Raw genomic sequence first — 4091 nt, 5'->3', positions numbered from 1 at the left:
TAAGAAATCATCTGACAGAAATAGCAGTCAGAGATTACCCAAATTAGAAGAGTTCAAAATGTTAATAAAGCTTACCATGAAGCACTTCGCATCTGCTCCCTGCTGTCTAGCTATGAATGGATTAGCAAACATGATTAAACAAACATTCAAGAAAGCAATCAAAGCTATAAGCCCTTATAATAAAACATTGCAGATCAAAACAATTTTAATTAGCTTATCAAAATGCAATGCACATAACCATAGCTCAGAGCAGTCGATGCTGCTTATGAATTGAAACTTGAGATCATGCTATGAAATAATAAAACAGATGTTCACAAGACAGTACAGAACAAACAGTCTGAGCATATGATTGAATGGTACGACATCTGTTTTTCATTTTTAGCACAATTATAGAACTGACTAATGGTAAACAGACCATGCTGTATCAGCAACAGGACATCTTATGTATACATTTTCTGTGGAGGGAATATATGGGGACAGTATAAAGACTACATTCAAGGTATAAGAGCAACTACAGTACATGAAGAGTCAGGAGATCAGACTAATGCAAAGATGGACGGGTAAGCAGGTCTATACCCAAAGGAAGATGGATGACCACCTCCATACCCATACATAGAGGAACTGACTATTTCCATAATGAGACAAGGGTGGATGATCTTCTGTTTACTGTAAGAAGGATGAATGGCAAGTGCCAGGACCAAAGATGGACACAACACTATTCTGATTCTACATGTTTCAAACATTTAGGGGTGAATCAGCAGAACTCAACTGGAAGACTCTATTTTGAAAGTAAATCTGCACTTAGGTCAGCCTGGACTACTTACCCAAGCTTCATAAAGCCCTGCGATAATTCAAAGATTATCCAAGAAGTCCCTCTTCAGAAACTGAGCCTGGGAAGGAAGAAACATATTTCACAGGTCATAAGATAATGAGGTATGGGACATTAACGTCAGTTTACAGTATCTCTCCAGTACGAAAATAACTCACAGCATCAGTCAGGCATGCTTTCATATACACCTATGGCTTCAAAGTGCAAGGCCTGAGGGTCCATTCCTTACTTCTGTAGCATGACCACTTTATATCTTCTTCCCATGTGTATATGTGCTCTAGTTTTCTTCCACTTTCTAAAAGCATGCTGACTGACTGCCTTAAACGCTGTGTATATTGCATTTCCCCTTACTTCTGCACCCCAGGACATGGCTGAAAAGGGTCAGACATGGGCTAGTTTACTTATCTAGTTAACAAATGAATAAATTAAATTACAAGAGTTTCAAGACTGAGCACTAACAATGTCTCTCTCTCTCTTCCCTATAATATATATATATATATATATATATATATATATATATATATATATGTATTTCCTTCTCTTTCTTTCTTCTCCAGCAATTAAGACATCATTATTTAAGGTTAATAGATCATGCCTGTTCCACATTGTTCCAGATAGTTCATGAACATAAACACGGGGCTTCAGTTTTCCAGGCTGTCACTCCTTCAGTTTTTGCCAGCACTGGCAGATTACTGACTCAGAGGAAAACTCATCATTTCAGTCCTGCACAGTACCTTCTCCAAATCACTTGCTCTTGCAAATATCAAATTATTATCAGTTCTGTTACTGCTTTGTGCTTTATCTGCATAAACGTACAGGGAAGTGCATTTTTAATGTCACACATATCCCTGATAGTTCCTGCCCCATAATGTGCCTGTCCCTATGAGTAAAATGTGCATCCTTCCCTGCACCAGTTTCATTGTGTACACAGATCAGTAGAAAAAGTAATGTATTTAATGTTCAGAATTTACATGTGCACACATTTCTTTCAGGGAATCTAAATAATGCAGCACATAAAGTCAGAGTCTGCGTTTACAATATTTTAGCTGTTACTATTTGTTCCAAAGGATACATTTATCAGTCTAATATAATTTCTATACAGTTTCTAGTAATATTAGAAGTATTTATTTAATCTGCAAAGTACAGCCAGTATTTCAGAAATTGACTGAAACATTTTATATATATATTTTTTACTTTGATTCTAAAAGTAAAAGGCTGGATGCCATGGGAAACTTTTAGCTAACATTACTAGCAGAAAGCAATGTTTTTTTTTTTCTACCAAGATTGCAATACAATATTTGGACATAGGAGGGAACCAATACACTGGAGTTAAACTGACCAGATACAAAATAAGAGTTGTGAAGAATGGGCCAGCAAAATGTTAAGTCCAAACAATCCATAACCAAGCTGTCTTATGAATGCAGCTGTCCAAACAAAACAGTACCTGAAATAATCCTACAGGAAGGCAGCTTGTTAGGAACATACGTTTGTTAAAGAACTTCATCCTGATTGTTAGTTTCCTTGCTTTGTTGTTTATTCATTCATTCAGTCAGTCAGTCGTTTATTGATTTAAATTTGTTTACCAGGGTTGAGCAATGATCCCAGTGGACCTCTTTTAGGTTCAAACCAGCATGCTTTCTATTTGTGAACTTCAATGATTTTATGGCAGAGCCCTTTGCAAGTATTCTGCATGGATCTGTAAGGTGATATTGCAATATCACAGTATTGTACAACAAAGAATGTCCATGTTTTAATTAGTCATAAGAAGCCAACTTTAATAATCATTAACCTCATCAGTCTAACACTTAATGTAAACAAAGCTAAACAAATCTCTCTCCTGGATAAGTTAATTATGTACATGCAAAATAATTAAAAAATGGATACTAAGCATAACACTGCCATGATCAGCCATTACTGATTAAGAAATAAATGATAATTCCATAAATAAATTGACAAGGCATTTGTTTGCTCAGTGTTTGGCTATGAATATCTTGCTTCTTTTTAAAACGCTCTTTCATAAAACAACTTACCATAAGATTTTATAGAAATTAATCGAAAGTAATTAAATATTAAGCTAATCAAATGAGTACACCAGTCATTAAAACATCACTCAGACAAGAAAGTTTTTTTTTTAATTATCAGAGATGAAAAGTAGAGTATCATAGGAATTAATTTCAGGCTATCTGCTTTTCAGCTTCTGTTTCTCAGGTCAGAAAGCAGTTCCACATAATCAGTTAAGCATTCAGATAAAACTTTAAAATGTCCCCCCATAGTTTTCATATATATGGCCTGTTTCTTAATTAAAAGCATTGTAAACTTGTTTTGAGAGAAATACCCAAATAAAAATCTAAGCTGCTTCTTGGTGTTACCACCACAGGGGTAGCACAGGGCCAGGATTTGCTTATATATCTTGTAAATATGCATTAGTCATCCATTAAGATCTACAGATGCATCACCATGTTATCCCTATGGTGACGTCACTAAGAAGCAACATAAATTTATATGGGCACATATTTAATTAAAATTTTGCAAAGTTATTTATTGAGAAAAAGCCCACATAAATGAAGAATACTGTGATGAAAGGAGGTACTGCCAGCACAGCTAGCTGGAGTTTTGTAAATATGCATATGTCATTTTGTGAATATCAAATTAATTTATATAAGATGCTTGTGTTACAAATGTATTAGAACTGTATGTCCTGTGTATATCAAATTGCTCTGTACAGATGTTTGTGTTGAAAAGGAATTTGTAAAGTGCTGTGTTTAAAATGTATCCACAGTGTGCCCTACTGGAAGAGAATAGAAATGTACATGCACTATTGTGACTGTTTAAATGCATATATTTTAGCAGTGGAAACTGGAATACAGGAGGTTAACCTCAGTCCAGCAAACATTAGAAAAATATCTGAAATTAAATTACTTTATAGGCTACACCATAAATATGTTTCAGTGCAGCTATAGACAGAAAGTCTGTACTAGGAAGATTTCTGTATTGTCTTTAGGGTGAACTAATTACTACTTTGGAAGCATGAAGGAATGTAATTATTTTATGACTTCCAACATCTGACAAAGATCTAATCAAAAGCCCCTGTATTAGTATTTTTACAGGTAGATGCTAAATGCTACCAGCTGTCAGCAATGAGGGGTTTTGGCTTGGGAACTAGAAGTCAGATGATCAGAAATTATGTCATTCTGCAAGCTATCTCAGCAGTAATAGTTTAGATATTATTTTGAGAAGGCTCTTAGTAAGACAGAGCATTCTG

This window comes from Protopterus annectens, chromosome 17.part0 (assembly GCF_019279795.1).
Source record: "Protopterus annectens isolate FY-2018-M chromosome 17.part0, PAN1.0, whole genome shotgun sequence".
Classification (NCBI taxonomy): Eukaryota; Metazoa; Chordata; order Ceratodontiformes; family Protopteridae; genus Protopterus; species Protopterus annectens.
Note: the sequence above shows the minus strand (reverse complement) of the source record.